This window comes from Phoca vitulina, unplaced genomic scaffold (genome assembly GCF_004348235.1).
Source record: "Phoca vitulina isolate PV1807 unplaced genomic scaffold, GSC_HSeal_1.0 scaffold7, whole genome shotgun sequence".
In the NCBI taxonomy this organism is placed as follows: Eukaryota; Metazoa; Chordata; class Mammalia; order Carnivora; family Phocidae; genus Phoca; species Phoca vitulina.
In genome coordinates, this window is record NW_022589710.1 from 44,338,829 (window position 1) to 44,361,767 (window position 22,939).

The 22,939-nt window shown below is 54.6% G+C and overlaps 1 protein-coding gene across 4 annotated transcripts in view; it reads right to left on the reverse strand.

The window, feature by feature from the left end:
* The window catches only part of MIDEAS (mitotic deacetylase associated SANT domain protein), a 62,409-nt gene that overhangs the window by 23,614 nt on the left and 15,856 nt on the right, over positions 1 to 22,939 (reverse strand). For 3 of the 4 annotated variants that reach the window (XM_032405532.1, XM_032405534.1, XM_032405533.1), the window contains exon 1: positions 13,588 to 14,544. The exons of the other annotated variant lie outside the window; for it this stretch is intronic. The gene's annotated coding sequence lies outside the window, so the exon portion shown is untranslated. Of the gene's footprint in view, positions 1 to 13,587; positions 14,545 to 22,939 lie in introns of those variants that run through there. 4 annotated transcript variants of the gene reach the window in all.

Genomic DNA, 22,939 nt, shown 5'->3' on the forward strand with positions numbered 1-22,939 from the left:
CTCTGGGAAGTCCTCCCTCACCCCAGGGCCGAGACAGGAACTTCCCTATGCACCCGTAACACCTCCCAACCACCATCCCGCGCCCCCCACCACGCTCAGCGCACGCAATTCCGGATGCCTATTTCTTTGTCCTCAGCAGACAGCAAGCTCCATGGAGCAGAGTGTGCGGACCGTTGCACCTTGGCACTTGGCTTGTACCTGCCTCATGGGATGCTCATTCAAGACTGCGCCCAAGGTGAGTCAGAGTCGTGCCCAGGCAGACACACCACTCATGGCCAGCGTGTTCACCGTGGGCTCCTGCCCCACCCTGGCTCCCAGTCTCTCTCCCTGATGCACATCAGACGTCCCCACGATCCTGAGATGAAGTGAAAAGGTCCCACCTCCCAAACCCACCCCCCCTCATCCCATCAGTAGTAGCCCCAGGCCATCTCCAACGAAGCTGAACATGAATCCTTTTCGAATTGCTGGCCCACAAGCTCCTTGCCCCTTGACTATCACCTGCTGCCCCACACCACATGCCGGCCAACTGGAAAAGTGCCAGCCCCTCTGTTGCCCTGTCCAATTTTTCTTCCCCCATGGCTTCCCACCCTTGCTTAGACCATAGCCAGGGACATGAGCCTGTGGATCTGTTTACTTCATGCCCTGACATGGCTGGGCTGGGCCTCGAGACACCAAGGTGTCTGGCTAGGATGCCAGGGGCAGTGATGAGGGGCCCTCCTTAGAGGAGCCCAGCATGGCCCAGCTGGCCCTCTAGCCTACACTCATATCCTGGAAAGTTCTCTCCCAGATACTCTTGGGTCTGTGGCTACAACCAGACTAGGCAAGTAGCCTGGAACTATCATCTTGGGCTGGCTAGAGTTGTCCAGGCCCTAGATAAACCTTCCCTCTGGACATAGTGCAGTCATCTGCAATGCTGCACCCCCCTCCCCCTTTAACTGGGAGTTCATACCAGGCTAAAGGGCCCCATGTCTCCAAACCACTGGACACATAAGTCCTGTTCATAAGGAGTTTGCAAACTGGTAAGGAAGGAGACACCAGCAACAGGGACAAAGACCTGACTCTGACAAGTGTCACTTCCCCCGGGGGGGGGGGGGCGGCATGAGAAAGCAGGCCATATGATCTACCCATTCCCAGTCCAGAAAGTCCCCAGATTAGCACTTCTCCGGACTCAGCTTCAGCTCTGAAATGCAGAGCCCAGGCCGATCAGGTCTCAGCCATGAGGCTGGTCAGGCTCAGAAGGTTTGGCCAGGGTTCCAGCTGGCTGCAGCCTGAGCTGTGACGGTAATAATGTCAACACTGAGATGCTTTTAAAGGGATGTGTGTGAGAGGGGAATCCTTTGTCTTATGAGGCACTCTCGGGGCTTCATTCAGGCATCTGCCTTCATTGTCCCTCTCCTCCACTGCCAGCAAGCACCCTCCGAAAGTCCATAGGAAGCCAGGATGTCCATGAGAAGCCACGAGGGCCAGGTCTGTTTTGGGGGGGGGGGGGGGAGGAAAGAGAAAACAGAGTCCCAGGAAGAGCCTGGAAAGGATCAAACCTCCAGGCTCAGCTTTTGCCCACATGGAGGGGACTGGCTGCCTCCCTCCTAGGCAAGGGCCACCAACAATCACAGGCAGCCTAGGAAAATCCCTTCCAGCAGGATTTGGGAGTCCCAGGGGACCAAGGTCAAAGCTGGCAGGTTTTGGCTTTCTCCAGAAGAGATAAAGCAAGTATCACTAAGGTCCGTAAGTGGTTGAACCTCTGGAAAGGGCCTCGTGGGGAGCCCTTGGTCTCCTGATAACCTTCTCTGTGCCCTAAGGGACTGACACACACACCCCCCAGGCTGCTCCAACCCCTCCCTCCCCTTTAGAAAGGCCGGGCTCCCCAGCAGGTCTAGGGCAGGGCTCTCTGGAGTCTGCGCCTAACTAAGCCCCAGTGCTAGAGTCTGCCCCAGGCCAGGACACAGACAAGCTATCTCACACGGGCCTCCCTTAACATGGCCTCACCCTGCCTACCTAACAGCTCCCCCTCCCCACCCAACTCCCCACCCCCATCTCGCACGCGCGCGCGCGCGCGCGCACACACACACACACACACACACACACACACACACACACACCTCTGCAGCCCTCCAGGCTCTGGGGAGACAAGGGAGACCGGGCACAGTCCCTACCTGCACAGAGCTCCCAGTCTAATGAAGACAGACACAGAAACACACACTGACTACAATGCACAGTAGCCCATGCAGGGGCAAGAAATACAAGGAACAGGTGGCCTGGGGAGAGTTCCCTGACTTTGAGCCTTTGACCGTGCTGTTCCCTCCACCTGGACGGCCCTCCCCTGCTTCCAGGCTGACAGTCTACCTTCCTTCAAGGTAGGAAGAGGCTCCCCTAAGGGCAGCCTCTAGGGCACAGTTCTCACCCTTTCTGAATCTTCATGCTCTTGCTCCATATTAACCACTTTCCCAAACTACTTCTTCAATGCCCTCTGTTTTGCACCAAGACTGGGGCACTCAGGGCCTGGAGGCAGTGTGGCCCAATGGCGAGTGCCATGGACTGGTTGTCAGGTCACAGGTGTCTGGTCAAGGAGCTGCAGCTCCCCGGTTCCTGCCTTTGAGGAGCTTAGGAGCTTTGGGCGGGGTGTGGGGGGCAGGGCACAAGGCAGGACAAACACCTTCCTAACCCGCAACTGCGACATGAAACATTAGCCACCAGCACTGAGCACATGCCCCATGAGTGTGAGTATTGCTCACTTGTGTAACCACTGTTCCCATCTGAGAGATGAGAAAAGGTTGGCTCTGAAAAGTCACTTGTTCCAGGTCACAGCCTGAGAACACAGTGAGGAGCCAGGGTTCAAATCTAAGTTTGCCAACTCCAAACCAGATCTCTCAAACCCACCCTAAGAGATGGGTTTATGGGTCTGGTGAGGAGTGGTCGGGGTGGGAAGCTGCGATGCTTCCTAGGCAGCCCAGGTGGTGCCATGTGCTGGAGCAGGGGAAAGACCAGAGGGTCAGGGAAGGGCGTAAGGTGGCTTCCAAGGACCCACTGTTCCTTCCTCCCCCAAGGAGCCAACTGCCAGAGGGCCATACCCTGCCCAGGAGATGAGAGGAGTCCCATGGAGCCCTGGGTGGACTTTGCTCTCAGTTAGCCCCGGGGTGACCATGACTCTGACAGTGCCAGAAGCCCACAGGAGTGCCGTGTCTACTGAGCACTTACTGTTTGTCAGGCATGGTGCTAAGTGCAGTGCCAGCAACATCTCACTGAACCCTCACTCTCCTCGGTCCTATTTTATAAGTCAGGAACGATACACTCGAAAATACCTATTTAACACAAAAGAAGACAGTAATAGAGTAACAGAGAAACAAACAAAAAAGACATAAGACAGAAATCAATAGCAAAATGGCAGACATAAACCTTACCCTATCAATAATTATTTTAAATGTACACTAAACACGCATTTAGAAGGGAGAGGTGGGGAAAATGGGTTTAAAAAAAAAAAGAAACCACGATCCAATTATATGCTGTTTACAAGAGACATACACTTTAGATTCAAGGACAGAAATAGGTTGAAAGTATATGGATGGAAAAAGATAGACCATATAAAGGGTAACCAAAGAGAGCAGGACTGGCCATGCTAATATTATGCTAATAGACTTTTAAGACAAAAATTCTTCCAGAGACAAAGAAGGGCCTTTTATAATGATAAAAGCATTCATCCCTCAAGAGAATATTACAGTTAGAAACATACATGCACCTAACAACAGAGTCCCAGTATACTAGGCAAAAACTATCAGCATGGAAGGGAGAGACAAGACAACCCAACAGTAATAGCTGGAGACTTCAATAACGGTCCACTTTGAATAATGGACCGAACAACTAGCCAGAAGATCAACAAGGTACAGAAGACTTCAACACCAAGAAGCAACTAGACCTAACAGATATCTACAGAACATTCCACCCAACAACAGCAGAATACACATTCTTCTCAAGAACACATGGAATATTCTCTAGGATAGATCATAAATTAGCCTATAAAACAAGTCTCAATAAATTCAAAAGAAGTGAAACCATATGAAGCATGTTCTCCAATCAAAATGAAACGGAATTAAAAATCAACAACAGAAGGAAATGTGGGGAATTTACAGGAAATGAAGGTTATAAGTAACTTGTCAAGTTCTCCCAGCCCAGCAAGTCCACTCCCTCAGATCACGCTCTCTACGCCTTGGACACAGCCCTAGGAAGCTGCAGATCTCAAGAGTTTTGCAAATGCCCGGGTAGCCCCTCTCCCATCCCCCATACCAGACACACACTGCACCTGACCCCAAGCTTGACCCTAGAATCAAAACAGCCGTGGGAGGGAGAGGCCTGTGGGGCTGTAACAGCTTGTTATGCAGCCTGCTTCTCCCCGGGGAAAAAGGCCACAGGCAAATATTTTCACTCCCCCTGCCAGTCTACAGAATATCCAAAAGGAAGGAAGCAAACATTTATAGAGCAATTGCCCCATGCCAGGCACTTGACATGCCCTAATCCATGCTTACAAACTTCCCATCTAGGCATCTTATTGTCTCCATTCTAGACAAAAAAACCCGAGGCTCTGCTGCTCAAGTGGCAGAAGCAAGATGCAGGTCCCTGTTGTCTGCCTTCAAAGTTCCTGGTCTTTCCACCATTCTTCCAGAAAAATCCCAATTCCACACTTGTTGTGGGCTTCAGAAGGAATGCTACACATGAGAACCCCCCAAAGCCAGCTGTGGACCCTCCCCTTCAATCACGCTCCCTCCCACCTGTTGCTTTTCCTGGGAGCACTTCCAAGTGGAGCGTAGTCTGTGACACTCCCACCAAGAAATGATCCCAGCCCCAGTCTGTCAGAAACGGGCTATCTGTAAAAGTCCCCGGAAGCCCACAGGGTTTGGAGGGAAGGGGACAGCAGAGGTGAGTCAGGAGCAGCAGGCTCAGTAGATTCTCACTCGCTGGAATAAGAGCCTCCATACCACATGGAGAAAGGTGGTTAGTGCCTCTCTTCAGAGCCAACCGGCAAAGCCGGGCCCAGCTGGGGAAGCTGAACAGATTCCAAATATTAAGGGTTGCCAATGTTCACTTAGTCCATTCCTCGTTCCACAAAGCAGCCAGAGAAGGAAAGAAATTAGGCTGCGGATGCACAGCCGGGAGCAGAGCAGGGCCCAGAATCAAGAACTCCAATAACAAGGCTTCCTGCTTCCACTTAGGCAGGCCACACCTTTTGGCAAGACACTGGGCAGGGCCTGGAGCCAAGGTGAAATCCCAACATCACAAAAAAAATAAGGCCTTCTCCTTTACCCCCATCAGCATCTCTAACATTTCCTGAGGGTGCTACTATGTGCCAAGATGGTGCTAAGCGCTCTACCCGTGACGCTGCTTAAAAAACAAGGTAGGTGTTAGTATTCTCCCCCTTTTTCCACGGAGGAACCTGAAGATCCAAAGGGTCCAGTCACTTGCCCGAGGCCACAGGAGTATAGAGGTGAGGCAGGGACTGGAACCCACGGCCCTTTCTGCAAACTTCCTCCCCAGGGCTTCAGGCTCAGCCTCCTGCTTGGCAGCTGGGATCCATGGCACAGCCCCTGGACTGCTCACATCTCCCTGGAGAGCAGCTTCAGCGGGCCTGAGAACCACCGTGGTGTTCTGGAAGCGTGGCTGGGCAAGTATGGTGGCTGAGAGAGGCGCGGAAAGTGAGCAGCTTTGAAAATGAAGAGGCTACTGGTGACCACCACAGGGGACCGTCTGTCGAAGGCCCAACACCTTCTGCTCAGGAGGAAGCCACACCCCTCCCACACTCCCCAACCCCACATCCACGGCTGGCAAACAGCTCTTTACACGTAAAACCTTGACTCTCCCCTGCTTGTCAGACAACCTAAGCCCTCAAGGGACGCAGGCTCCTGTCCCTTCCCCTGGCACCCTAAAGTCTGGCTCAGGTCAGCTCCGTGACTGGGTTCCTCCTGGTGACAATGCCCCCTCCCCTACCCAGGACACTGAGTATCAGCCCCAAGCCTAGCAACCTGCCTCTTGCATAGCGCTCTCGGAAAGGCTTCCTCTCAAGAACTTGAATTCCTAAATAAGGGCTGTTCATTGCACATCCTAATTACGGGAGACAGACAATGCCCATCCGCTCCAAAAATCATTGGTCCACATCTCTATTTCATGGTGAATAAAACTGAAGCCCTAAGAGGTGAAGTGACTTGCCCAAGGACACACAGCTGATTACTGGGGTAGAGGCGTGGTCGGGGCCTCCCAGGTGGATGTTCTCACACCCAGCACTTCCGGGCAATCCCAGGTTCTTGATGTTTGGCTCATGTCCTTCTTGGGAGGGAGGTGAACAGGGCTGTCTAGCGTGTGGTGTCTGCATCGGCCCAGGATCTCCTGTGTGGTCAGCTCCAGAAGGTACCAAGACCAACTTGGTGGCTTGGGGCAGGCAGTGAGGAGGGTGTCTTGCTGGTCTGGAGGAAAAGAGTGGGGACAATATGGCTCCCCAATATCTGCTAGTGACTGAAAAGCACAAAAACTTGCTGCCAGCAGAGGGGGTGTCAGCATGGCTGCCTGGGCCTCCACGAAGAGCTACGAGGTGGGCAGAGCCGCCTGCCTCACTGGCCCAGCCAGCCAGTCGGAGCCGCGCCCTTTCTCAAGCCCCGGTCAAGATCCAGGGCCTCTGCCAAATGCTCACACATTCCATGCATTTCTTCAGTCTCTGAGCAGCTGCTGCAGGGCCTTTTTTCCTGTGTTGATTTATTCTTTATTGTTCCTGAAATACACCCAGAGGCCTTTGGCACCAGGCACCGGCAGATCATCCAGCCCAGGCCCCAAGTACACACCAACCAGGTTCCCTGAGAGCAGGGCCCAGCCTGCTGGAATGATGGACCCCAGGGGTCAGACCCAACAGCCAGGAAGAGAGACCCAAGATCCCACCTACCCCCGGCCTATGGTCCTAGAACTGATCCCAGGGCTGACTACAGAGGCTGGGATGTCTGGGGAGGAGGAGATACTTGGAAAGTCTCAGGGAGACCTAAGCCAAGCCTTTCCATCCCTCCCATGCATGAGCAACCCCCCCCCCCCCCCCCCGCCAGCCAACACACCCACAGCTGACCCTCAGGTGTCTGTTGCCCTCTGCAGGAGGGCCTTGTGGCTCAGGCTGGGCTTCTGACGGCCCTGTGAAGTGTTTGGAGAGGGAGGCCTCAGAGGGGTCTTCCCCTGCCCTTCCCAGCCCAAAATATCTCCCCTAATCAGCGGGTCTAAAGGAGCCTGAATTCCTACCATCAGCACTTCATTCCAAGGGTCAAAGCATTGTTCCCTGTGCACGTGAAAACAGCCCAAGGAAGTGTGAGCTGCAGGGTAAAAAGAGCCAGGGCTTTAGGGTCTGACAAAATGCATCCCAGCTTCTCCAATCACCAGCCTGTCTGTGGGTCTCAGTTTCCCTATCAGTAAATGGGCACAATATCCTCGCCTCATAGTTACCATGGAATTAGATGAGGTTAGCACATATATGGAGTGCCTGGCACAAAGTAAAAGCTCGATAAATGTGCTTTCCTTTCCCCTCTGCTGGGCAGGAGTAGCATCATTATCAGTCTTCAACACCCCGGGAGGACCTGAATCGTCTGATGCTCTCAGTCCCGCAGCTGGCTGAGCACAGGGCCGGCCCTCGAGAGCAGGACAAGGAGCTGAGCGGTCCCAGCGATGGTGTCGGGTTCTGCAGGCACGCGGGGCATCTGGCCTAGGGACGCAGGAGGGGCACACCCAGCACAGGCCCCTCCCGGGCTCCGCTGCGCCGGCAGAGCCTACAGGGACGTGGTGAGACAAGAGTCCCCGGATGATACCGGGCAGAGCATCCGGGCCCATCATGGAGCCTCCACCCTCCTGGGCTCACCCGAAGAAAAGCAATAAAAGGGAAAGTACCATCACCTGAGGGAAGCTGGGGAGAGGGGTGGCTAGAGCAAGTATGAGCAGGGACACCAAGGGCACCCCGGCCTGTAGACGGCCAGTAAGCCTGTCCCAAGGCGACCACAGTGAATGTCCCACAAGTGCAAGTGCCCGCCTGGTTATTTTTGGCACCTCTTCTGCCCAAAGCCAGCAAGGAAAGGCAGCTGCTAGCAACATGGAAGGGCTGTTTATGCTCCAGCGTGCAAGCACTGAGGCGGGGACAGAAAGAGCACCATGCAGCGGAGGCCTCGGCCCCCTTTCTTCCTCTCCCGACTGTCCCCATAAGGTCCCATCTGCCTGTCACATAGTTGACATAGCATGGGTACTTCTGCTTTCACTCAGATCCAGTCTCCCAACCACGAAACACACACACACACACGCGCGCGCACACACACACACACACACACGCACACACACACGCAGGCATGCACACACACACAAATAAATAAGCAGGGAGCCAGCAGCCAGCTGGGGACTGAGCCACACCCAGGAGCGGCAGACGACTCCTCCGGGCAGCCCTCCCACCTTCCAAACTGGGAGGGACAGGGACCAGGGGCGGGACGCTGGAGCAGCTCCTCTTTCCACCCGCCCCAGGTGAAAGTGGACACAGAGGGGAACCTCAAGCAACTCACTGTCTCTGCACTTCCCCATCTGAAAACGAAGGAGTGGGATTCCATGTCCCACAGTGTCTTCCAGCTCTGGCATGACTCCTGGGAGCTGGGGAGCCCAGGACTGTGACCCGGGCCCAGCTGCGGAGGTCAGACACAGTAAGGTCAGGTGGGGAGGAGGAGCTGAGCAGTAGTCAGGTACATTCCCCAGGAGCTGCCAGAAGGCTGGGGGGGGGGGGGAGGACCAGGGACAGGAGGAAGAGGAGGAAGAGGTAGGAGAGAAGAAAGGGGGGAGAAAAGCCAGCCTACATGCACTCTCAAGAGTTGCCAGTTATCACTTAAGCTTTTCTGAGCTCCTTTCTGAGCTCGGGGGCCCTCCCCCTCAAGGAACTGACAAATTCTGGCAACAGCAGGCTGGATTGGGCCTCTGTCTGCCCAACTGCTGGAAAAAACTGGGAATCGAAATCCCTCACCATCTTCCTTCCTCTCCGGACCCCATTTCCCCAGAGAAGTTGGGCAGCCTCACAGGGAACCCCCTTCTGGCTGCAAGCCTGGTATCCTTCCCCCTCTCCAAGCTCTGGCCTGGTCAAATCTTGCCCTGGCTGCTCCCCTCCCCCGCTTCGTGAGACTCCTGGAGGAAGAAGCACAGCCTGGAAAAAATAACCCACAAGCTCCCCACAAGCGGCTGGGGAGAAAGGCAGAGGGAACAGGGAGCACCTTCCCCAGCCGGCCACAGCACGGGGCTATGTTCCAGGAAGAGCAAGAGCAAGAAGGGCTGCCAGGGAAGCCTCAGGCCCCCAGCCCCCCTCTTCCCCACCAGCTCCCCACTCCCCTCGCAAACCACAGCCGGTAATCGAGTCCCTCAGGGAGACCCGCCACCCCCACCCCAGCAAAAACCCAGCTCTTTTTTGACATGTGCCAACTTTCTTCTTATATAATATCTCGGTGTCTCCCCCACCCCCCTACCCCACTCCACCCCTGCTATTTCAATTGGTGAAAGAGCCAAAGTGCTCTTTAGAGGGACAACTCCCACCCTCAGCTCCACCCAAGCCTCCACTGAGGTCACACTGGGAGGCTTCAGGTGAAGCAAAGACAAGGGGACTTTTTCCGTGGCTGAGAAAGCAGCCTTCCTCCCACCCACGTGAGCAGTTCAGCCTGAGGCCTGGGTGGGTAGGTTCCCGAGAGCACAATCTGATCTCTGGGAAGTTGAGCCCTTAACTCTGGGCTGCAGGGACAGAATCCCTTGCAAAAGCACATAGGCACCAGGATCTGGGCCCATCTAGGTGGGCGAGGATCACACAGCTCTACCCAGGGCCTAGGGAGTTATAAAAGGAGCTTCATTCACACAGGCCCCAATGCCCTGGAGGAGCATCCTCCTACCATAAGCAGGACACGCTTCATTTCCTCTTCCCTGGGAAGAGCAAAAGGCAAACAGCTGAACTTGGGAGGGACCAGTGAAATGATAGCCACCATCTGTTGAGTACCTACTATGCACCACTTTGCATGCATGATCTTGTTTAACCTGCACAGCAACCCTACGAAGTCAAGGGTTATCTATTACCTATTATCATCCTCATTTTACAGGTGAGGAAACTGAGGCTCAGGAAGTTAAGCAATGCCCAAAGCCACACAGGAAGTAGAGAAGCTGGAGTAGGAAGCCCAGGTCTGCCCAGTCCTCGTTCCTGTGCACCTACTGAGCTTCCTTCATAGTCACTGCCCAGGTTACTGTCCACACACCATCCAGGAATGGTGTTCTGAGTGTGGGGGCGGAACTGGGTGTGGCCAAATTTTGCTTGATGGCTCTGGAATCCGAACTGACGCCCCACTAACTGTTCTCACTCCCAAGTGTGTGGCTGTGAGAGCCCCTGTAAGTGTGCGTGTGTTGGGGTAGAGGGAGGGTGATCTGGATTCCAAATAGCAGTTTCCAACACCAAAGTTATGCTGTAATGCCTCTGATTCATAAAATGAGCTCACAGTCTCAGGGTATCCTGAATGTTGCCTCGAATGCAAACGCAGATCCCTTAAGTAAGACCTGGGGATTTCAGGTCCACCTAGCTCCAGCCCTGTGTGCAGTTTATTTAGTTCAGCCGCACAGAGTCACTGCTCCACTGGGCAGGAGCAACCCCTCCATTGGAATGCAACCCCTGGCTGCATTTCCTGCAGCCTATGGTGAGTCAGGGAGGAATGGAGCCCCCCAGCTGCTTCTACACTGATACTCGCGTGCATACACACATGCACACACACACAGAAAGGACGCCAATTTGGCCTGGCCAAAGGAAATGCCCAGGTTAGCAGATTCCCAGGCAGGAGGCTTCACACTCTTTCACTCCGAGGTCCCTCTGGGGTCAGAACGATCAGATATATTCTCCAGCTCTCTGGAAGGCCAGCTGTAGTGCAGGGCCAAGAAACTGGGTTCACCGGCACCAGACTCACTCGTGGACTGACCCTCTTGAAACCAATGTTATGAATCCCAGCATCGGGATTCACTGGGCCCACCCCACACAAGCCCTCATTTTTCTCACGGAGATCTTTCATTCATTTGTTCAACTAACATATACTAAACACCTACTAGAAGCCAGGCACTGTGAGAACAACACAGAACATACACTAGGGCAGAGATTATGGTAATCCCGAAATGGACTTTCGGCGTTTCACGTACAGAAACTTCACTGCAACCGTGCAAAGGAGTTCAGAGACTCTGTGAGTTTATGTTTTGAGCATCGCAGTACAGTATGTACACAGATGACTACATAAGGCGGAAATGAGTGTTCAGAAGAAGGCTGAGGCATCTCCAAATAAGTGTCATTTGAAACAGGCCTAAAAGGATCAGCAGGAATCTCCCAGCTACTTGTGGCCATCCCACTGCTCCGCGAGCAAGGCTCCGCGAGCAAGGTTTCCTCCTGGGGGACCCAAGCTGCAGGAGAGGGGCCATTAAGGCCAGATTCCCAGACTGGCCCATTCCCCTTCCAAGATACTATGCCCCAGGTGCTCCCCCCCCATCCTTCTCCCACTCCTCTCTTCTCCTGGCCCCACAGGGCAGCCCTTCCCTGGGTTCTGCGGGCACAGGCAGCCCTTAACTGAATCTGTAACTGCATATGCCTTTTTTTTTTTTTTTTCATTCCAGGGCACCCTTTCCTAAAGTGAGGTGAGAGTTCTGCCTGGCACTTGGAAAAGCCACAGCGGGCAGTGGGCAGACTGTCCCAGAGCAAGCTGTATGGTGGGGGGGGGCACCCTCTAGGTTCTTCACCCCCTTGTCCCCTAGGAGCTACTCAGATCACAGTAACCAGCCAGAGGCCAATCCAATTACAATGGAGACAGGGCCTGGACCATGCAATGAGATGGTTTATCACAGTAATTGAATGTTTACACCCCTATTATTCACTGTCCAGAGCAGGAGGAAAAAGAGGACCGGTAAATTCGCAACCTGGAAAGGTTTCTCTTTTCCCCCTTGGTCCTGAAGCCATCTAACTGCCTGTGGAAAGGGTGCATTTCTCTGATTCTGTGCCACACCATTCCTGGGAGGTTCTGGAGCAGGACAGGTGGCATTCTCTCCTCAGCCTGGCCCCACAGGGGAGGAGAGGCTTCTCCTCAGAGCTGCAGTCCCTCCACCTTCACCAGGCCTCCAGTTGAGCTTCAATCCTGAAGCTGCAGGGACAAGGAGAGGCCAGCCCTCCAGGCTGCCACCAGGCCAGGCTCCCCCTGCTGGAGCAAGCCAGACCTCCCCTCCCCCCAGCCACAATTGCCAACAGGGATCCCCTGCACACACGTGCCACGGAGGCCTCCACAGTCAGCCACGGCGAGCCAGCTCTCCTCCCATCCCACCGGCCCCAGAGCCAGGCTCCACAGGTTGGCACACTGATCCGATGTGGGATGGTGGAAGCAGGAAGTAGCCACCAAAGTTGTGACCAACAAAGTTTTAAATGGGGCGACTAACTTCCCCTTTCACCCTTCCAGCAGCTTGCTCTGGAGGCTGGGCTGGAGTACCCAGGAGCCTCCACTTTGGCAGGAGGCAGGTACTTCCTCCAGGTCTGCCTTCCTTGGGGCTGAGGCTTCAAAATCCCAGGGCGGCACCAGGCCCTTAGCCAGAGGCTTGGGTGGGGGGCCCCAAGGAGGGAGCAACCTGGTGCACACGCTCCTGTAAGCCTGAGTTGGGAGGATATGACTACCTCCACCAAGCCGGCCATGTGCGGGGACCAGACAAAACCCGGGCCCCCGAGTTCCGGGCGGGCACCCACAAACACAGCACGCGGTGAGGCGCGCGGAGAGCTGGGCAGGCCGCAAAGGCGCGGGCGTGCGGGGGCGGGCGAGAAGGATGACAGGTCTGAGGTGCGCCCGCAGCGCCGGGGTGCGCGGGGTGAGGCCGGCCCGCCCGCCCGCCCTAAGCGCTCCAGCTTAGGCCTCTGCTGCACTTGCCCCAGCTCCCCGCCGCCCCTGCACGTCTGTTCCCCCAAACTCCCGGCGCGGGCACAGTTTCCCTGTCCACTCTGCCGTGCACACTGGCAGGACGTGGGGAAGGGGCTCCCGCGCCAAGTTCCCGCAGCTCGCGCGAGCCCCTCCCGACGCCTCCGGGGCCTGGGCTCGGTCACGCAAGCCGGTCCCCCCGGACACCACGTTTCTCTCCGGCGGAGGAGCAGCCGTAATACCGAGTCGCCGCCGCCGCCACCGCGGCGGGCCAGGCGGCTCGAGAGGGTTTTCCTGCCGGGGCCGCGCCCGGGTGGGCGGGGGCCGCGCGCGAGCTGCGTAGCTGCACAAACACGGCGGGCTGGCGCGGCACACGGAGCTGCGGGCCGGCGGTGCGGGCCGCGGAGGCGCGGGCTGCGGGGCGGCGAACGCACGTACACACGCACACCCCGCCCCGGCCGCCCAGGCCGCAGAAGTTGACGCGCCGCGCCCCCCGCAGCCCCGCGCCCCCGCGCCCGGCCGCGCCTGCAGAGCTGCAGCCCGCGCGCCCGGCCGCCACCGCCTGCGCGCAGCCCGGGGTCCCTGGGCCGCCGCCGCCAGGGCGGGCTGCGCCTCGCCGCGTGCAGGCCTCGGCCGCCGGCCGGGCAACCCCACTTACCCCGCTCCTGCCCGAGCTCCAGCATCGGCTGTCCCCCTTCCGCCGCGGGCCGCCGCCTTCGGTCGCCTCCCAGGCTCCAGCCGCCTGCACGCACTCCCGATTTTAAAAACAAACAGGCGCCTCCGCCTCCCCGCGGCGCTCGCAGGGCTTCCGCCAGCCCGCGCCTCCCAAGGCTGGGAAGTTTGCTGGCGGGGCCCGGGCGGGACGCGCGGGCTGTCACCCCTCGCTTGCGGCGCAGGAGCCTCGGCGCACCCCGCGCCCGCGGTGTCTGCCTCGCGATCGCTCTCCCTCCCTCCGTGTCACCCCCAGTCCTGCGATGCAGTGTCAGGATTGCACTGCTCTGACTCATCGGTTGAGCTCACAGCTTGAAAAAAAAAAGAGAGAGAGAGGGCGAGAGGCAACAGCGAAGGAGGAGGACTCTCTGGCGTGCTACAAAGGATTGCACAACTCCGGGCTGGGAGCGCGGAGCGCCCAGCGGCCGGCCGGCGCGCGCGGCACGGCGGCGAGCAGGAACCAGCTCCACCACTTCATCAGCACAACTGTCTCGGGTCGGCCTCACAGCCGGCAGGCCTGGCGCCGCCCACTTCCTGCGACCAAATAAGGCCGGAGAAGGCGTCCTTAAACCTCGGGCGGCTGGCCGGGCTGGGGATTTCCAGCAGACCTCGCCTCCACTCCCGAGTGGGTCGCCCTCCTCCCTCAGCCCAGGCCGGCGCCCCCGATGGCTTTGCTGGAACCAACAGGCCACGCGGCTCGTTCCTTTCACATCAAGGTCAGAAGGAGACGGTGACGAAATGCTTGGAAACCCATCGGGCCTGCCAGGAAAGTGTGTATGTGATGTTGGGGAGGACACAAGTCGCTTTCTTCCACAAAGAGAACTCTGGTTTGGGATACGGTAAATCATGCACAGTCCTCTCTAAGGCACTTTATTTAAGTTTCCCCAAGTTTCACTTTTGGCTCACCAGCATCCTAGTGGTGTAAAGGTTATTGAGAAACGTCCCAGCCCCTATAAAAGACCCAGTTACTGAGGTGATGAAAAGCTCCTGGGTTTCATTATAGCAACTGAAGGCAGTTGGGGCAGCTTTTCACTGCATGCCCACATTTCCCCTCCCTTCCCTCCTAACCCCCCCCCCCCCCCAATCCCATGCCCCCTTGCCTGGCTGGTGGGAAGATGAGAAACATTTCTGCTGCTCAGGAGGTTCTTCTTGGCCCCTACATTCAGTGAAGCTCCAGGGCCAGGAGAAAGCCCAGGGGAGGTTCTTTCCATTTGTTTTTGGGGTTTTTTTCCCAAAGAGATGGGTCAGAAGGAGGTTTGCCTTTGAAGGAAAAAACACCATGTCCTGGCAGCTGCTTTCCCCCGTGGCCAGTCCTGAGGAGCAAGTGCATCTCTTGCTTTCTCAGGGAGAAGGGGGAGAGGCAGTGGAATGGGATTCTCCCAGATCCTCTGAGCCTGCAGGGCAAGGGCCTTTGCCCCTGGGGAGCAGATGACAGAGACCCACCCTTGCTCCTGAGGAGCACCCCTTTGCTGGCTGGAGCACCTCTGTGCACCCAGAGTTCACACCTCACCCAGGAGGAAGAGGGCTTACTGTACGAGGGTAGAACAGAAATGGCAAAAGAAGAACTACCTAAAGCAGTCTCATCTTCCAAATAGAGATAATTATGCCAGGGGACTGCACCAGATGACCTCCCTTCCAGTTTAAAATCCAGGATTCCGTGATTATAAAAAGTGAATGGAGGAGCCAGGGAACCCGCCTCCAACAAAGAAAAGCCCAGGCTCTAGGATTTAGCATCTGCAATGACGGTATTGTTCCTGACAATACTCAAAGTGCGTCCCCACACACAGCCTACTCAACAACCCTACGTGTGTGAGAGTTTTATCCCCCTCGTTTTATGGACGAGCACATGGAGGTTTGGATAGGTTAAGTGACTTGCGCAAGATCACAGGGCAAGCCAAACATTTGTCACTTCTCTGTTCCTCTTCCCAGCTCCCCCAGAGGAAGACAGTGAGCAGCTGAGGGACTGGGGTGCTCAGGCATGCAGGCCCGGCCCCCAAGTAGAGGCTAGACTCTCAGGACTCCTAGGCAGGGGTTTGGTGTAAAGGCTTTTTGTTTTTTTCCATTTGTCTGATTTCTTCATTCCCACTGACACCTCATCCAAGTGAGGGAAGCAAAAGCAAAGCCACTTGGTGTCCAGTGCCCACGGCTGCCAGGTCTGCAGGCCTCTGGCCATCCTGTCCTCCTCTCCCCCACCCCCAGGGCCTAACCCTGAAATCTGGCCTCAAGCCAGCCCAGAGCAAGCCCAGGGATGTTCCCAACCAACCAGAAAACCCAGCTGGGAAGCACATTCCTAGAAGAGCCTGCCACCATGAAGCCAGGGCCCAACCTCAAGGGAACGAGTGGGAGCCACTCCAAAGGGCACTCCTCACTCAGCCTCGTCCCGCCAGGACTTCCTCCCTGTCCCACGCCGGGCTGCTGGGCCCGGGGCTGCTGGGCCCCCGGCCCAGGAAGCAGCAGGAGGAGTAGGGGGGGAAGGTGGCAGGGGTGCATAAGAAACAGAAGTCAGGGACCCGGAGGAGTCCCACTCATCTGGGAACAGCACATCCCTTCACCCCAACTCAACTTCCAGACTCAGGCCATTTCAGAAAGAGGAGAGGAAGGAAAGGGGCACGTGTCCGTGCAGGGGAGGAGGGCTCAAGATGGTGTCCGACGCCCCCCCACCCCCCTGCAGGAGAAGTCCGCCTCCCACAGGCAGGCCGATGAGGATGTGCACAGACAGCTGCAGCTCTTCCGAGAAAGCCCTGGAGGTCAGTTTGGCTGCAGATATGACAGTGCAGAATCACTGACATGTGAAGTGAAAGTTTTGGTTTTAGAAGCTCTAGTCTCTGGGGCAGCCAAGAAGGGTGCCCTTTGGAGAAGAAAATAAGGTGTTCTAGGGACTTTCCCCATAGAGCGGGCTTCTCTCGACCTTTACAAGCTGCAGGGAAGAGAGGAGCACAGAGCTCCAGGTCCCAGGGAGTGTGGGAGGCAAAGCACCCAAGACAGGCTTACAAACTCTGGGTCCCGATGAGGGCAGAAAATGGCCTTACAGAGGCTTCCTGGGGCTGCACCAGCTCTCTGGACTTGGCTCCGAGTGCCCGTCACTGCCCCGAGTGGCCATCAGCAGTGTCCACTTCTGGGACAGCCCAAGACCATTAAAAAGCTTCCGAGGGTGAATTCTGTGGTATTGAATTATATTCCAATAAAGGTGTTATTAAGAGGGGGAAAAAAAGCTTCCAAGGAAGCCAGGTCGTCCCTACCCACACACCCACCTCCATGAACTTTCTGCTGCCATCAGTCACTATTTCAACAGGGGTTTTCTTCCCCCCAAACCCCAGCCTGCATTCCTGCCCTTTTTCCATTGTCCCTTCTCTGTCAGGATCTTTCCATGGAGGCCAGCACAAATGGTGTGTTTCAGCGAATAAGCAACCTTTACTGGAGTCTGGGGAACTGAGGAACAAATACAGTTGGGGAAATTACAAATCGACAGTGCTGGGTTCCTTGTGTCCCCGCTGTCGTTTCCCTTTGCAGAATAAAGGCGCCGCCTCGAAGACCTCATTACCTACAGTTACAACAGAAGAAAAGACAGGTTGTGGGAAAAACAGTGAACCAGGACGGAGTCTTGCCAAACTACCGCTAACACCCTGCGTGATCTTAGGAAAGTTGACACCTCTGAGCCTCACTTTTTCGGGCCCATAACAGATGTACTGAATTTGTTACATGGACAATGAGAGCACACACACCTTCTATGGGCTTGGGAGAATTCCAAGGGCAACAAAACTGCTTTATGACGGTATCATGCTATGTACACTTAAGGGCTTACAACTGTTCTTATTTCTACTGTTTTAGCCTATATCCCCTTCTCCGAAAACTAGCTTCTTTCTTTCAAGAACCTAGTCCAGGCAAGATCTTTTTCCCCCCTGAAGACCCCTGAGTCCATCCCCATCCGCCTCAGGGTGACCCTCTGCTGGGCTCAGCCCAGACTCTTTCCAACCCTGACACAGAGTTCCATCCGGGTGTCCCTCCAAGGCTCGCCTCCCAGTCTCTTCGTGTCCTTTCCACCATTCTTCTTCCCCAATGCCACCCACCAGCCTGAGGAGGGATGCTCTTTGGATGGCCATTGCCTTCTCCTCACCCCTTTTTGTCATGTCCTTTCTGAGGGGGCAGGGAGCTCAAAACCACCCCAGCCAGTAAGTTAAGCCACCGTGTGCCACGAAGTCCCTGCACTGTCTTCTCTTTTACCCTTGAACACCCGGGAGACCCTCCTCCTCCTTTCACATTTACGTCACCTGTTCTGGGGCAGGGCCACGCCTGCCACACCAGCCCACAGCTGGCTGCATCCTTTGGCCCTCCCACCTACCCTCGCCTCCACCTCCCTCTCTTGCAGGCCCGGGCTAGGTTCTTAGTGCCATTGTCAGGCCTGAGAGGGAGCTTCTGCAGATGTCCCCAGTTGCTGCTGTCACTCTGGGAGCAACGTCTGGCTGGGCGTAGTGGGAAGGACACAACAGGTGTGGCTGCCAGGGAGGGCGGGCCAGCAGGGCCACGGGGACAGAAGCACCCTTTCTTCACAGAGCCAAGGCCTCCTTTCAGCGCGGTTCCACGCCCCCTGCGGAACCAGCCCCAGACGGACTCCGTCACTGGCTATTCGCGGGAGCTCAGCTTCCCTACCTTGTGGCCGTGGGCCAGGAGGAACAGGACCCACAAGATCGAGTGTGTGCAATGGGGCATGCTTTAAAAACATTATTTTTAAATGAAAACAAATACTGATAGGTCATGGACTAGAATCCCAAGCTCGTGTTCATGGGACTGTACAGGTTAAGAGCAAAAGCTGAGACCTAAATCCAAATCTTGGCTCATGCTAGCTTGATGACCTTGAGCAAGTTCCTTAACCGCTTGGTTTTCTCATCTGCAAAATGGAGACAAGAGCTTCACAGTATGTGGCACACATGAAGTCTTTTGTAAGTGTTGGCCATTGTTTTTTCTCATCTCCGGATCGATCCCCTTGCTTCTGGCCTCGCACACTCACCATCCTCACTGCCATTAGAGCCCTTACATCCCTTTTCAATAGTTCCCAGCATTCTTCCGCAAAAGGCTGAGCCCGTTAGCCAAACTGTTAGGTGTGGACACTTCAGGCATGACTGGCTCTGTCCTACTTCCCAGCCCCAGGGCCACACAGCCAAACAAGCTGAAGTTCTTCAAGACGCCTGCTTGCTCACACATGCTCCTCCTCCCCGCACCTTCATCCACAGGTAAACCCACACCCCTAGTCTCCCATCAGACTTGAGCTCAATGGCAACTCTTCCAGGAAGCCTTCCTTGACCACTCCAAGCAGAGGAAGGCCACTGGAGTACATACAGCTGGAGCCCTCCTGGATCTCCTTTATCAGACTGGTGCACAATCCCCCAGCTACTGTGTTACTTACTAAGGGTTCATAGCTGCCCCCTTTTCAAAGGGAGCCTTTGCTGGCAGAGAGCTCTAGAGCCAGTGATTGACTAGGGGGTGGGGCAAGGGGATGGGTCGAAAAGTTCAGCCCCCTCATCTCAAGGTGGAACCAATTCTGTGATGGTGCAAGTCATACTTCTGGGATCCCTGTGGGGTCTGGCTGAAGCTATCGAGCTCCAGCTGCGGCACATCCTTCTTTTGCTTTTGCATAACGTCCTCCCCAGCTCTAGCCTGCTTCCTTCATCCCCTTCCCCGAAAGCACTTCCTAAGTCAGTCCCAGGCACCCCTCACTGCCTCTGTCCCTGCTCCTAAGGAACTCCCGTGGCACCCCCTTGTTCATCTTTCCTCCATCCTGATATATTGTTCTGCTTATTGAGCTATCTCCTTACTAGGATCAGAGCACAGTCTAGATCTTAGTCGCCTTGTATCCTTGGCGCCTACACATGGTGGGTACTCAGTAAATTCTTGTTGATAAATGCACAAATAAAAGAATACATGTGAAAATTTGAGGTAAGCAATAAAATGTAACATTATTATTATTATTATTATCATCATCACTGCTTTCATTACTATTTCTTCCATTCCAAATGCACGTTTTAACCTCTCCGAAATCAGGATGCATCTTACAACCAACAGAGCATGTCATGGTTTATTTTTTTAAATTTTTTTTCAGAGTGCATGTCATGGTTTAATCAGCAGCTTTTTCTTTCTTAGTTGTACATAAAATAACGGTGCATCTGATAATTACTGGTGTCTCAGGTTCAATACTCCTACTGCTACCACCACTACCACTATTACCACCACTCCTACTGCTATTACTCCTACCACCACCACTACTACCGAGCCTCAATCTCCTGGGTTCTGGAGCCCACAAGGCGAAGTCCACAGAGCTGAGAGGATCCACTGCCTGGGCTCAGGAGCTGTGCGGCAATCAAGCTTTCATAAAGTGATTTGCAATTTCACAGGGATCAGAAGGACCCCTGTTCCAGACACTTCCAGAAACTCCCATGGAAGCAGGCCAATGTGATGTGGAACAAGCTCTGGACTGGGAGTCAGGAGAGCAAAGTTCTAAGCCTGGTTCTTCCTCTAGTTTTCTGGATGGTCCCATGCAGCACCTAGCAACACATTTATTAAAGGTCTACTAAATGCTTGATGTGATGTGAGCCCAATGGGTCCACCCAGCACCCTGAGAGGAAGCCATGATTCCCATTATACAGATAAGGAAACTGAGGTTCAAAAAGGTTAAACACCTCTTCCAAGGTCACACAGATGGAATTCAATCACTGGCCTCTCCAAGTCCTTCTCTCTGATATATGAGGATACCTTCCTGGGCTTGTGTTTTTCCAGTAAGGAAGGTGAATAATTAGGAGTCACAGACTGGAGGCTCACAATCCATTCTCACCCCCAGATATATTTTATTTGACTCATATAATGTGTTTGATTTGAAGTGAATTAAACTTACTATTAACATTTTTTTTTAATCAGGAGATTTGAACTAAAAATCAGGATTTCTGGGGGCGCCTGGGTGGCGCAGTTGGTTAAGTGTCCAACTCTTGGTTTCAGCACAGGTCATGATCTTGGGGTTGTGAGATCGAACCCTGTGTCAGGCTCCATGCTCAGCTCGGAGTCTGCTTGGGACTCTCTCTCCCTCTGCCTCCCCTGCTCTCTCTCCTTCTCTCAAATAAATAAATCTTTTTAAAAATTAAAAAAAAAATCAGGATTTCTGGTTTGTCATGAAAAAAACTGGAACACTGGCCACACTGAGCCCTCCTACTTGGAGGTGGGGCAGAGTAGCTACACGAGGGGGGTGGCATTAGACAGGAGCAGCACTGCAGTGGGACTCCCACACCCCAATTTTCCACTGCTTCCTTGGCCACTTATCATCTCACCTGTGCTGTTCTCCTATAGCCAGCCAGCCTCTCTTACTGAGAATGTCCTTGTTCCCTATGGGCCTTGGAGTGGGTGACGCTTAGACCAGATGAACTGCAATGCCTTCTCCAGCCCTAACAACCTGCGTGGCTGCCCCCAGAACCTCCCCAGCAGCCCCCCACAAGGAGGTCACTTTAGGAACCTATTTTGGAACCACTCAGGCAAGCCCCGGCACCACACCTACCTCCCCTTTGACTTCCATTACTGGGCCTCCAGTGTCTGTCCCTCCCCTTCCCCTCCCTCCACACCCAGAGCACCAGTCTCAGCCAGTTAGGGGGTGAGCCAGGCAGGTGCGGAGTCCGGTTAGCCCAGGCCATGGGTAGGGCCCCACCCAGGAGGGAGCGAGGGAGCAAGGAAGGCAGGACATTGTGTCTCTCCATAGGAGAGTGGTTTAAGGAGACAGATGGAAGTGGGGAGGTTCTACAGACACAAAGATGAACAGAGTTTGACACATGAAGAAACACAAACAGTATATCATCAGGAGGAAGAATGTACAGTCTCACCAGCAAATTAAGATATGCAAATTAGAACACCATTAAGGACCCATTATGACCTGGACTCCACGTGCAAATAAGTAAATAAGAAAGCTGCTGACGGCAGGGCCATCAGGAGACAGTCGTACAGATGTTGCTGTGCCTCGAACCTGTCCAAACCTTTCCAGAATGTGACTTGGCACTGTGTTGCAAGAGTTGAAGACCTTGATCAGGTAATTATGACTGGGAGACCAGATTCCATGAAAATAATCTAAAATAGCATCACAAAGGAGTTTTTACAAACGATGCTCGTAGCACCTATTTGCAGACCCTCCAAAACTGAAATCCACTCCGGTTATGGTATGGTATGGTAACAGAACAAAACCTGAAAGGGCTCGGCACATGGAAGCAATCTGACGAAACCATTTGATCAGGCTATGTGACAAAATCAGCACAAAGAAATAGTAAAGGTGGACTTACAAACTAGGTTAAAACATCCACAGGAACATTAGCAGCAGTCAGAAGAGAAATCCTGAACAGCACAAATTGCAAAGGTGTGATGTTTACTCTAAATAGATGGAGATGGTTTAAATAACAATGATGACGATGATAATAACGTCAGGGCCATTGAATAGGATTTCCTCACCATAAAGATACCCAGCCCAGCTCCCGGGAAGCAGGTGAGCCCAGGCTCCTGGCCTGAGGAGGGAGGAAGAACGGATGCAAGCTGGGAGAGACAGGGCTATGACTGTGGGCAGGAGGATGGCCCCAGAGCTTCCCTTAGCAGGAGGGCTGGAAAAGATACCTCCCGCTAAAGAAACAAAGTTACACAAATAAACCCACACCATTTAACCTCTAACGTCCTGGGGCTAGATCTCGCTGCTGCATTTTCGCTCTCAATTTTACTAATACCTTATTTCAGCAACTTCAGAGGTGACACCGGGGCTCTCTGTGGGCTAGCCTAGGAACCCAACCACCATTTATAGCATTGTTTCTATGGAAATGTGTTTCAAGCTTCAAGAAATCTAGCTGCTGACAGCCCTGGGGCACGCACGTGGTCTCTAAATTAGGGAACTGAGACGAGCAGTTACTGCTGGGTCCTGGGCTCAGGAAGACAGCTTGTTACTTAGACTGTGTCCACACCACCAGCAATGATCCCATGAGAGCAGGCTGGAGGCCGCTGTATGGGGTGGGGATGGGACTTTGGCATCTAGGAACATTCCAGGGAAGCACATGGATATTCTCCCCCACCCCCGCCCGGCCTCCAAACACATCACGGAAGATATGAAACTGGCCTCCGTACCCCTCAGGAGCATCCAGGTGAGCCCTGAGCCCCCAAGCTTTCCAACTTCTCCCTGACCCTGGCCAACCTCTAGCCACAAGGGCCCATTTCGGTCTGATCTCTGAACAAAGAAACTCCAGACCTTTGACAGTTCTGGAATTTGGCTTCCGCAGATAGGTGCTCGAGATAACCGG